The sequence below is a fragment of the Tarenaya hassleriana genome, unplaced genomic scaffold (genome assembly GCF_000463585.1).
Source record: "Tarenaya hassleriana unplaced genomic scaffold, ASM46358v1 Cleome105, whole genome shotgun sequence".
In the NCBI taxonomy this organism is placed as follows: Eukaryota; Viridiplantae; Streptophyta; class Magnoliopsida; order Brassicales; family Cleomaceae; genus Tarenaya; species Tarenaya hassleriana.
The window spans coordinates 142986-155913 of NW_010960741.1; the positions used below are offsets into that span (position 1 = coordinate 142986).

At 44.8% G+C, this 12928-nt stretch overlaps 1 pseudogene; it reads right to left on the bottom strand.

The window, feature by feature from the left end:
• Positions 1-1454: 1454 nt before the first annotated feature.
• Positions 1455-10207, bottom strand: LOC109116320 (annotated as a pseudogene).
• Positions 10208-12928: the final 2721 nt, after the last annotated feature.

The following is a 12928-nucleotide window of genomic DNA, read 5'->3' on the forward strand; positions in this document are numbered from 1 at the left end:
AAACCCTAAAACCTATCATGCATGATCTTGTAGAAACGTTAGAACACTTACCTCAATCGATCCGGGGCCTGTTTCAATTGATGTGTTCGTCCGATCACTATAGGCAGGAAGAATACCTCGCCCTCTACACGTATCCACACCTCGGGATGGATTCCAACCTTTGGAACTTGTCTGCTAGGACACGAATCTTCTATTCGATGATGTGCTTTTAGAAAGAGAGATTAAGATCACTTCTTCAACCCTCTAGACCTTCCAAAAGGGTCTCAAAAGTTCTCTCTTTCGGCTCCTTTGTGTTAGGGTTCTATTTCTCCTCTTATTCAAGTGATTAACCCTAGATTCGGACTTTAAAATTAAATCCGAACCCAAGACCGAACGTACTGCTTAGTAGTCCGTTCGGTCTGGACACTTGGTCCGTTCGGACTGAGCTCTCTAGTCCGTTCGGTCCAACAACTTGGTCCGTTCGGACTAGATGCTCCGGTCCGTTCGGTCTACTCCTAGACCGAACGGTCCGAACCACTTATCCAGATTTCTCGACGTTTTCTCGTGCATTTGTCATTCCCTGCGTGTGTGACCCTGTAGGCTCATTCGATATAGCAGTATAACCCGAAATATCTATTCCGGATATACAAGTCATAGGCGGTCTCTAGCAAGACACTATGACTACCTATCTCGAATAGAGTTTGTTCGTGATCTTACGAACGCCAGAGATGATTTCGTTTGATGATCCTTTTGTATCACGATATCATATGTCGAATATAAGGCATGGACAAGCCACCTTATCTGATTCGACTGCTTTCTCGTTCACTGAGTTCGACTGTCTGAAATAGACGACGCTCGTCTATAGTGCGGCCACACATTTCTACAGTCTCGCTCACACGAGGGGCCCAGCGATATCTCTCTCTTTTACGAGAGGTACAAATCCCATCTTGACTATCTATACGAGAGGTACAAATCCCGTCTTGACTATCTACAATCCAACACATGATTCGTTTCGCACCTGATACACGCCTTTGTAGTCCTCCTGTTACGCAGGACGTTTGACGTAATCAAAGCGCGTAACTCCTCATGTTGGATTCCGTAGATATCTCAGGTCTTAGGATCTAATCATGGAACCGCCATATGAAATTCCAGTCATGACGCTAGTCCATGTGACAATCTCATGCGGGTCATTCCAGTATTCCGTTCTCCAACGAATACCTATGACTGTTATCGTATCTAATACCTATGATCATCTATATGATCATCAATCACATATCATACTAGTCTTATTATGTCATCATTCCCATAATGACATAAGACTAGGGAGTTTAATATTGTTCATAACAATACATGGATTTCATAACACATCTAGTATGCAAGAACATGTAATGAATCAAATACTCTCATAAAACATAGAAAGTATTAATACATCAAATGTATATAAATAAAGCTCATAAACAGTACATCATAGAGCACTAAACCAACAGCTCCATCAACTCGAAGTAACCGTCCTCGCAGAGTTGTTCAAGTGTCCGTATCTCAGCGTCATCGTCGAATGTCGGACTCTCATAAGGAGGCTGTCGAGAAGAGCTGGGGATGTCGCGAGGAGGTGCTTGTCGTGGAGGTTGATCGGCAGCGGGAACAACAACGCGAAGGCCTGCTAGAGTGAGTGGTGGAATGCGATCGATGGGGGTGATATAGAGCGTTCCGTCGTACTTGTTGGACCAGAAATGTCGCTATAGGCATCGATCATCATCATGCTCTTGTTCAAGAGCACAGTTCTGTCGAGGGTAGTCGAGCCGGGGATAGGAGAGCCATATCCTGATAGGTTGATACGCAACCACTGTGCAATCAGGGATATGATGCCACCAATGTACAATACTGGTTTCTGCTCGGTGGGGTTGGTCAGCAGACGAGCAAAGTGTCGGGTGACCAAGGATGCGATGTCGGTAACGTCCATGTTCCACGAGTCACCGTCAAACAGGTCCATGAGGGCGTAACGTATGATGGTCAAATCCCCCCAGCAAGACATGATTGGTGGTGTGCTTCGCAAAGAGCAGCAAACCAGGAATTGATGGAAATAACGAATGGTGGGGGTGAGAAATACATACTGCCTTGGCGTGGCCCGAAGTGAAAATCCCTCGAGCAATCACCCTCCAGAAATTTTTTGTCTGGCTGTCCGTGTCGATCTTCGGAGTGTTGGAGAAAATCCCACGAGGTACGGAGAGGACATCGACGAACTGCTCCATAGTAAGTCGGAATTCGACGTTGTTCAGCCGAAAATCCATGTAAGCTCCGTTGGTCGTACCGTCTTCTGGAAAATAGCAGCTAACGGATGATAGAAACTCCAGCGTAGGACACTCATATGTCGGGACGTTCGCTTTGTAGAGCTTGGTCCAACCGAGTGTGTGGAAGAGGGATTTCATTTGTTCCTCGATCCCGACCTCCTTGATGTAGCTGCTGATGAATTTCGTTGGCTTGAGGCTGCTAGAGCTGGAGGGACGACCGGAAGGTGATCCGGTTGTGCTGGATGTGCGTGTTCTCTTTTGGCGGGCGGCATCTGCTCAAGATAAAAGGAAAACATTAGAGATGATAGAAACATCGAGCAAAGGGAGCAGAGGTCAGATACGAGAGAATGGATACGACAAACGCTCGCATGTGTAGAAAGATGTATGAGACCTAAGAGTGACACGATCGTGTTGGTTGAAACCACACAATCGTGTCTGCATGATGAGTTGGGTCCTGGAGATCGAGGAATAGACCCGATCATGTGGAGCATCCTAGACACAATCGGGTTGCTGTCGAGTTTTCTAATCCGATATTCGAATTGGACACGATCGTGTTGGAAAACCACACGCAGCGAACTAGAGCAGAACAAAGATGAGACAGCAAAATTCAACACAGATGTCGGCTCAATCCTAAGAATTCGTATGGAATGGAGATGCAAGACAACTCAATCCAATCAAGCCTAGCAGGAGACCAGGTTCAACATGGGGGAAGTGAGAAACCTTACCGATTTCAGCAGATCTGGTCTGGGTAGAGAGAGAACAATGGAAAGAAAGAGAGAGAGAGCGAGAGGAGGCCCACGACGATGGTGGTAAACGGCGGTGAAGAGGGCGAATGGTAGAGGAAATTAAGTTGCGGGGCAGAGGGAGAGGTGAGAATGGTGAAAAAATGAAGTGGGGGTGAAAGTTAGGGTTAAATCGTCAAACCCCACGACTTACCTGGAGACACATGATCGTGTGAATGAATGATACACGATCGGGTCGTATGCATGTTCGCGTTTTCAGTGAGATGGCGAGACACGATCGTGTGTTGAAGTAGCGACACGATCGGGTCTAGGTGCTGGGTGAAAATATCAAAATCTGGTGCATAACACGATCGGGTCTTCAGGCGTTCCCGATGAATTAAGGACCTGTGTGGAGGGTGAGAGCGAAAGGAAAACAGAACCGGAAATCGGAAAAATAAAAATAAAATAACAAGACAAAACGGTATATATACAAGGATATACGAGAAAGAAAGATACGGGTCCGGAAATCCGAACATGATCGTTTAGGATCGTGAGCATCGACCATGATGGGATTAGGGGATGTGGGGAATAGAGAGAGGACGAATACCTCTCTCAGTGGTCGGGTCCTCAGGATTGTATAGCTTCACCCGTTGGGCGTTGACTTTGAACGGTTTACCATCAGAATTCCAGAGTTCGATCGCACCATGGTCGGCGACGTTTTTGATCGTGAATGGGCCGGACCACCTAGACTTCAGCTTACCTGGAAATAATCTCAGATGAGAATTGAATACAAGGACACGATCGTTTGCCTGAAAAGAGCGATGAATAATGTGACGATCGTGCCAACGCTTAGTGCGTTCCTTGTAGATTATTGCATTTTCGTAGGCATCTAGACGAATCTCTTCAAGATGATGGAGTTGCAGGACGCGCTTCTCTGATGCGGACTTGAGGTCATAGTTCAACGTTTTGATAGCCCACAACGCCTTATGTTCCAATTCAACCGGCAGATGACATACTTTACCGTATACTAGCTGAAAAGGGGTCATGCCAATAGGGGTCTTGAAAGCAGTTCTGTATGCCCAAATTGCATCGTCGAGTTTCTGGGACCAATCCTTGTGAGAGCGTGATACCGTCGTTTCCAAAATAGACTTGATCTCGCGATTAGAGATCTCAACCTGACCGCTAGTCTGCAGATGAAAAGGAGTGGTGATGCGGTGTTGAACTCCGTACTTCTTCAGTAGAGTGTCGATTACTCGGTTCACAAAGTGGGTTCCACCGTCACTGATTAGAACGCGTGGCACTCCAAATCGAGGGAAGATGATTCGCTGAAACATCCGAGAGATGACTTTAGAATCGTTCATTGGACTGGCAATTGCTTCCACCCATTTGGTGACGTAATCAACGACAACTAATATGTAGAGATTCCCACAAGAAGGAGGGAAAGGACCCATAAAGTCAATCCCACAGACGTCGAAAGGTTCAACCTCGAGGATGAACTGTTGTGGCATCTCATGACGGCGGGAGATGTTTCCGGTACGTTGACAAGCATCACAAGAGGAAACAAACTGGTGAACATCTTTAAAGAGATAAGGCTAGTAGAAACCTGCTTGAAGGATCTTTGATGCTGTTTTGGAACTGGCGAAGTGACCGGCATAGTCTGAGGCGTGACAATGGAAGATCACTCCTGAATCTCATCTTCGGGTATACATCGTCGGAACAATCCGTCTTTACCTCGCTTGAATAGGAATGGCTCATCCCAAAAAAAATCAGGAACGTCATGGAGAAATTTCTTTCTCCCGTTGTAATTTAGCTCAGGAGGAAGGAGACCACTAACCAAATAATTGACATAATCTACGTACCATGGAGCTTCAGACTGTATGGATATCGCCATGATTTGTTCGTCTCGAAGCGAATCATCAATTGGGATCAACTCGGGAATCTGATGTCATGAGAGATGATTAACAACGCCATTCTCTGTCCCTTTTCTATCCCGTATTTCCAAATCGAACTCCTGTAAAAGTAGTGTCCATCGGATAAGTCATGGTTTAGCGTCTTTCTTGGACAGTAGATACCTGAGTGCGGCGTGATGAGTGTAGACAATGACTTTGGCTCTGATGAGATAGGATTGGAACTTCTCGAACACGAAGACAATAGCAAGCATTTCCTTCTCCGTCGTGGTGTAGTTCGTCTGAGCATCATCTAAAGTTCGGCTTGCGTAGTAGATAGCGTGAAGTTTCTTGTCTTTACGCTGACCAAGAACTGTGCCAACTGCGTAATCACTGGCGTCACACATGATTTCAAAAGGTAGATCCCAATCTGGTGGCTGAATGATGGGAGTAGATGTCAAATTTTCTTCAGATCATGAAAAGAAATGTCGCACTCGGTCATAAATTCGAAAGCAGCCTCCTTGCAGAGCAGGTAAGTGAGAGGTTTGGAGAAATCTTTGATGAATCTCCTATAGAAGCTAGCGTGACCGAGAAAACTGCGAATGTTTTTGACATTGCAGGGTGGAGGCAGTTTCTCGATTACCTCAATCTTGGCTCTATCTACCTCGATCCCTCTTTCTGAAATCTTGTGCCCGAGAACGACGCCCTCGCGGATCATGAAGTGGCATTTCTCCCAGTTGAGCACTAAGTTGGCTTGGGAGTACCTGTCTAAAACTCGAGATAGATTCGTCAGACAAACATCAAAGGAGGGTCCGTGGACAGAGAAGTCATCCATGAATACCTCCATAATATCTTCAATGACATCCGAGAATATAGCCATCATGCAACGTTGAAAAGTACCAGGGGCATTGCAAAGACCAAAAGGCATACGTCGGTAAGCGAATGTACCATACGGGCAACTGAACGTAGTCTTCTCCTGGTTAGAGGGATATATAGGTGATACGTGTGTACCGAGTCTAGAGTTTATAACCCGATTCACAACTCACCGATACGGATCGTCGTAACACGGGGTCGAACGCAAGGATCGGTAGCTAAGTCTAAATCCTAATCGAAACCAAATCAAGCAAGGAAGTAGAAATGATGGTGGAAATATGTGGACTCAATGATAACTAAGATGAGAAAGCAATAAAAACGAGTAAACTATCAAGCAAGGATGTCTACGGGTGTCGGGACCGTATTCACGTGTATGGATATATGCTAAGCATGCGAGAATCACGATTATGACTTGTATCCGGGAATCATCATGCAACGAAGATAGAGAATTTACCTCTCGGTCTACTAACTCACTACCTACAGAGTAACTCGTCAATCTCTCGATCTATTCAAGTTAACCCTAGATGCATGAAGAATGCTATCATCAACCCTAGATCGATTAAACCATATCTCTATGTGAATAATACGATCTATCCTATTGATTTTGATCCGAAACCAAACCCATATCTCTATGTAGTTTAGAATCTAAGATAATTGATCAAAGGATTAGCAAACATCAATCGAATAAAAGCACAAATCAATAGAATCGAAACAAATCAAACCTGAAATCCAAGTTAGGGTTCAAACATACCCAAAACACAAACGAATCCCTAACCCATAGTCATGGATCTACTCAAGGTTCATAGAAAACAACAAAAAGCTTAGAGAAAAAGAGATAAAAGAAGGGATAGAAAAGCTCATGTCGATGTGTAGTCTTCACGATCAAATCCTCCTTCTTCCCGAAATCCCGTGAACTCCTTTTCTTCTCTCGCCAAAAGCTCTCCAAAAATATGTATCTAAGTGTTCTCTAAGGCTCTTTGCTCTTCTAGGACATGGCTAGGCTTCTTTTATAACCCTAGTATGGCTCCCAAGAGTCCTTTTCCCTTTGGAATGCTGAAAATCGCGAATTAGGGTTTTCCTCTGGATCCGGACCGAGTCCAGATTTCTAGGCTTGAATTCGGCCCACTGCACTTTGGATTCGGCCCTCTTAATCCGCACCGGATCCAGTTGGATCCGGTCCTGCACTGACAGTTTTCTGGTCTTCACGAATTCGCTTATAACTTTCTACTCTGGTGTCGGATTTACGCGATTTTGGTGTCTACGCGAAGCTCGTGAAATGCTCTTTCCAATGGTGTATTTCGCACGATTTAGACTGCTGTAGAGAACGTTATTGATCTCGCAATATGAGTACCTCATCCGAACTTCATCTCTAACGCTCCAAAAAGCTCCTTTTCGAGTCCAATCATCTTCGAAACCTGTAACTCTGCAAAACTAAAGCACAGTCGAGTTTTGTGTCCTAACACGCCTAGAATGCCTATAAATGCATGTGATTATCCTGTAAAACCTAGACAAACTCTCATAAAAATATAGAGAAAAATAGGAGTTATCAATAGGGATCTGAAAGAAACCTGAATATCCGTCGAGGAAATAGAAAAAGGAATGGAGAGCGAGTCGCTCGAGCATTTGATCGATGAACGGTAGTGGAAAATGATCCTTCCTTGTATTGGCGTTCAACTTTCTGTAATCGATGCACATACGCCAGCCGGTAACAGTCCTGGTTGGTATCAGCTCGTTCCGCTCGTTGATGTCAGAAATCTAGGCGAATAAATTCGATCAAGTTATAATAACCTAGACAACAAATACCGCAAGTGTACGGATCGATTGTAATAGCTAGGGTCGAACATAAGGACAAAAGTTAAACAAAGAATTCAATTCAAATCCAAGTCTAGATCCAGAGAAAATATGAGAATATGGTGGAAAGTATCAAAGCAAATAACTAAAATCGGTTGTAACTATGGAAGACAAACACTGCAGGCTTCGGGATTGCTTTACATGCAATGATCTTCTCTAAAGATGCAGATCTCTGTAATTCATAAATCCAATTCGGGGAATTCAAGCTCTATAATAGAAATTAACTCTCTGAGTCTAATCTCACTATCCAGACTTTATCCTATTAATCTCTCGATTCAATAATCTAAATTCTAGATGCATGAACGAACGCTATCATAATTCCTAGGCAGATATTCATCTCTCGATGCAATACCTGTTCTATCTATTGAGTTATTTCTAGATTATAATCCCATATGTCTATGCGAATTAAAACCCTAAGTTCATTCAATCAAGTGGCCAACAAGATCAAAAGCATTAATCTCAACTCAATAAACCGAATAAAATAAATAAATCCACAGAGTCTGGAATTAAAAACAACAGATCCCTACATAGCAAATCCCTAACCCGCAGCAACGGGACTACTCGCTACACATCGAGACGACAGGGTTCATATCAATATAACAAAACATTGTAAAATAGAATAAGGAAGAAACTCTTAGTCGATTTTTCGGCTTCGTGATCTCCATCTTCTACTCCAATCTCTTGCTTCCTAATAATCTCCCTCTTTTCTCTGCTCTTGATTGATTATTCTGCTCAAAATTCGGAATGCATGTGACCTAGAAGCTTTCTCCCTTTTATTTCATTTTGTTTTGGCCGAAATCGGAATGTTTCCAAAAACTCCGCCTGAGAACCGATCGTTTCGTCATATAGTGAACCGATCGGTTCATATTTCTGAGCAAATCTTCAATTTCCGCAAATCGAACCGATCGGTTCTCTCAACATGAACCGATCGGTTCCGCCTTCTGAGTAATTCTTCTGTTCTTGTCCAAGAGGCGAAACGATCGTTTCGGAATGCCCTGAAACGATCGGTTCTTGCTTCTGATTCCAAATTCGGTTGGTTTTCGCTCATTTTTCCGCTCTTAGTGCGTAGTACCTGCAAATATTAAATCAAAGCGAAACCGAAGCTAAACACGCACCTAAGCGTCTCAGATATCATAAAGTCAGGTAAATATTGCGTGTTATCAAACTCCCCCAGACTCGTCGCTTTGCTCGTCTCGAGCAAATTGTCAATGAAAAACGAGTTTAAAAGGGAGGAAAACGAGTGACAGCTAAGATCAGAATGAAGTCGACAGAATAGATTGCTAATCACACACTATGCTAGCCTGGATGAAATCAATCCTACCCTATTTTGATCTCTCCCGATTCATTTCAACTCTAATGGTAATGGAGTCTAAGTCTTTCGCCTAGAACCTCTAGAGATTTCCTTCTTTCTGCCAAACACGCCTCTCAAATCTATTTACAAATATTCCCAAAGACATTCTGGCCATTGTCCTTTCTTTTCCAATGTCTCCATTCAAACTCATAATCACGTGAGATCGTTGATTCCTTTCACTTGTTTCTTCTTTCAAGACTTTATATCCCGGACTTCTAGGACGTTGAAATTGCTGAGTACCCTTCTTTTTATTTCTTTTTTTATTTCTTTTTTTTTCATGGATACTCAACCCATAACTTAGACCCGAGTCGTTACGCACTAATGTCCTCGAATGATTTTCTTGACAAGACAGTGACAGAGGAGTGTCAGATATAACTACTTATGACATTTATCCTTTATTTCTCTAACATCGGCCTAATGATCTAAGGGTCCTGGGAACGATTCTTAGGGAAACTTATACGCTTGGTCCAGAAGATATCTATCTCTAAAAGGCTCAGCTAACACATACCACGTACCTATCAAGCCTATTTTGAACGAGAGCTAGCATTTCAGATAGAGACTGACAATTCATCCCTGAACCTAAATCAAAAGCTCTAGGACGGTTCGCATAGGTCATCAAAGCGGACTAATTCTATCGAGTCCTATACATCATCATATCCCAGCTATCAACTCAAAACGGTTTATGCAAATGCTCCTAACCATGCATACAATCAGGGAAAGTGAAAAATACGAGAGGAGATAGATACTTAGCTGTGTAAGTCTGCGTGAAATGAGGCGGAACTCTCGATACTCTCGGGTTGGAATCGCTATGAGAAATGTGATGGTAAACACTCAACGACCTCTCCACATTGTAGCTTCAAAATCGACGTGAGAGAAAACCAAAACATCGTGGAAACAAAAAAAGAGAGAGTCATAATCCAACATAAAGTCAACAGACATAGCGACATAACATCATCCAAGTACAAAGCAGGAGGAGAAAAGCAAAATAAGAGAAAATAAGAAAAAGAAAAAGAAGGAAACTGGAAAAATCACTCTCGAGGGTCACCTGCGGTGTCCGTGTCGTCTGCCGGTGGCGGCTGGTCGGGATAAGTCATGTCTGGATAGGGGTATTCAGTGTGCATTGCGTTGCCGCCCAGCCGGTGTGAAGTGGAGCTCCTGTAGACCCTGGAGGACCTGCATCTGGTAGTAATCCATGTGGCGGCGCTGGTCCAAATATGTCATCATGGAACTGTTGAGCTGAGTCTGACGCTCATCCATCTGAATCTGTCACTCGTCCATCCGTGACAGCCGATCGTCGATAGAGCGGAGGCGAGTGCCGAATGCAGCATGGGCTGTGGTGATCTCGTGCCGGTCGTGAGCAAGGCGGCGAACTCGGTGCTCCATGATCTGAAAGTAGCCTGCATCACAAAGCTGCTGGAAAGAGCGTATCTCTACGCCATCAATGGTCGGGCTCTGATAGGACGGTGGCTGCCAGTCAATGGCGGGGAGACAGGGGGCGTGTCAGCAGGACCCGGTAGCACTGTCGCCTCCACGTCTTCCATGGGGACCTCGAATGTCGGTGGACATAGAAGACCCTCTAGTGTAAGTGGCGGAATGTTCTGAGGCCACATTATCTGCCTATACTTCTTGTCATCGTATATGCGAGTCCAGTAGTAGCGGTGAAAGTCAATCTGAACAATGCCCTTGTTGATCAACACTACCCCGTTCAGAGTAGAAGGGCCGGTGAGGGCCTTACCACAGCCGAAGAGGTTGATGGGGAACCCGTAAATCTTCTGCGGTCCGGTCCCAGGAATGGTGAGGACACGAGCAAAGTGGTGGGTTACCAAGGATGCAATATGAACTCTGTTCATATCCCAGGCGTCACCCTCAAACAGGTCCTTGAGGGCATACCGGATGGGTGCGAGGTCCGCCATCGAAACCTGGCTGGCAGTGTGTTTAGCAAACAAGCAGCAGACCAAGAACTGATGGAAATACCTGATGGTGGGGTGGTAGAAGCAGGATGCTTTGGCTTGACCAGCCTTGAAAGGACCGTAGGCAATCTTCTCCCAGAATGGCGTAGCAATCTCGGCTGAGTCGATGTTGGGCATCTGAGTCGATGTTGGGCATCTGGGATGGAGAGGATGTCTGCAAACTGAGCATAGTCAATAGGTATTCTTGGTTAAGTAGGCGAAAATCCGTGTACGCCCCGGAGACAGACTGATCACGCGGGAAATAGCAGCTGAACGAGGACATGAATTCCCGGGTAAGCCACGCATAGGTCTTCTCATGTGCGGAGTATAATCGAGACCATCTGACTTGGTCAAAGAGGAATTGGAGCTGATCTTCAATGTACATGTCCGCAACCACCGGATCGACGAATTTAGTTGGTCGGAGAAAGGGTTCTTCAATCCGTGCATAAACGGTGCGCTGGACACTGCCCCGAAAGGCGATGGCTGAGTACTGGCGATGAGTACGAGTGGGTATAGGGTCGTGCTCGCGCCGGGTCGCAATTCAGTGGTTTCTGCCCAGACAACGTGTCGGGATTCGTTGAGGAAGAACGAACGTGAGCCAGGGGTATCTGTGGATTAAGCATTCGATGGTTGGGCACCCGAGGAGTGAGCTCCCGAGGGTTGAGCGCTCGAGGCGGTGGTAGAACGTGATCGCTTTTGACGAGGGGCCATCTGCGCACAAAAAGAGAAAAAAGACGATTAGAATGTATGGAAATGAAGCGAGGTATAAGGATAGAGACATGAGTGTTCTGATACGACGAACAACCGTGGAAGTGATCAAAAGTCGGATTAGAAGACATAACCGATCGTTTCAGAAAGGGTGAAAACGATCGGTTAGAGTTTCTGAGCAATTTTCGACTTCTGTTGTTTGAAACGATCGGTTCATTTAAGTTCGAACCGATCTGAAGTTTTTGCAACTCAATCATGTATGATGGAATCATCAAAGATTTGATTAAGAATAATGAATTACTATTCTCATTAATAGCATTTAACCAGCTGGGCAACCATATGCTTCGGCCCGCATTGAATGCTGGTTCTTCTTTTTAGTTGATCCAAAACTATTCTTCTGATATCTGTAGTTTTGCGAAATGAAACGGACCTGAAACGATCGTTTCGTCAGAGAGAAACGATCGGTTCTCGCCTTAAACTACAGATTTACTGGAAGAATCGCATGGAAATGGGCAAGTGCAAACCAAATACAACTCGATCAACTCAAATCGAAGTACAGAGGACGAATGAGCTTGGAAATTGACGTAAAGTACAGCGAAAATCATGCAAATGGACATTCACACGAGTATGAGTTTTGAAAACTTACCGGATTCGACAGATCGGTGGAACCAAAGGGAGAGAGGGAGATGGCGAAGTGGCCCGACGCAGGGAAGGTGATGGGGGTTAGGAACTGTTGAATGAGATGGCGAATTTCGGTGAAAATCGGGGAGAAATGGCGAAAATGGCGAGAAAAGAACGAAAGGAGAGTGAAGAAGACGAAGGCTAGGGTTACAGTCGGGCCACTCGAACTTACCGTCGAAACGATCGTTTCTCATAAGTAAGAACCGATCGTTTCACCCTTTTCGCACGTGATAGGCATGGGAAAGTGTGAACCGATCGTTTGTACACATACAGAAGCGATCGGTTCGTGATGCTGAGCAGCATTCCACGAGCATGAGAAGGAACCGATCGTTTGGCTCGATCAGGAAACGATCGGTTCGTGAGCCTGAACAGTAAATGGAGGGATAGATCGAAATACCCTGTATCGCGAGTGAGTGTGCAAGGAAAAATGGGGAATATAAAATAAAGAAAAATAAATAAATAAATAAATAGATAAAAGCGAAAGAAATAAATATGTGGAAAAAGGATACAGGTTCGGGAAAAACCCGAACGTGCTCGTTTAAGGTCGTGAGCACAAGGACCGTAGTAGTATCAAGATGGGGAGGGATCAGAGAGAGGGAGAATGCCTCTCTCAGAAAACAGTTCGTCGGGATTGTACAGC